Below are 390 nucleotides of genomic sequence, written 5' to 3' on the forward strand. Positions count from 1 at the left end.
CCTCATTTTGCCTCTGTGACAAATTTCCTAACCTCAATAGTCATCAACTTTAACGCTTAATATCTCAGATCACAAGACAGAACGACGTTTTTTTTTGCCAGATTTCTTTGTTTCATGCAAAAACGCGTCGAATAAGCCTAAGAGCCCAGACACACACTCTTGCATAACGCATAGTGCATAAGCGAATCAACTAATCAGAAGCTTTCCTTTCCTCTCATTCCATGGAAAAGAAGAATTTTGATTGATTGATTCGCTTATGCACTATGCGTTATGCGTTATGCAAAAGCGTGTGTCTGGGCCCTTAGAGTGGTTTCACAAAATTTTCCTATTTTAATAATTTATTCGATCATCCGCTCATATATACACGATGGAAAGGTACCGGTTCCCCAT

This window comes from Trachymyrmex cornetzi, unplaced genomic scaffold (genome assembly GCF_001594075.2).
Source record: "Trachymyrmex cornetzi isolate Tcor2-1 unplaced genomic scaffold, Tcor1.1 scaffold321, whole genome shotgun sequence".
Taxonomy (NCBI): Eukaryota; Metazoa; Arthropoda; class Insecta; order Hymenoptera; family Formicidae; genus Trachymyrmex; species Trachymyrmex cornetzi.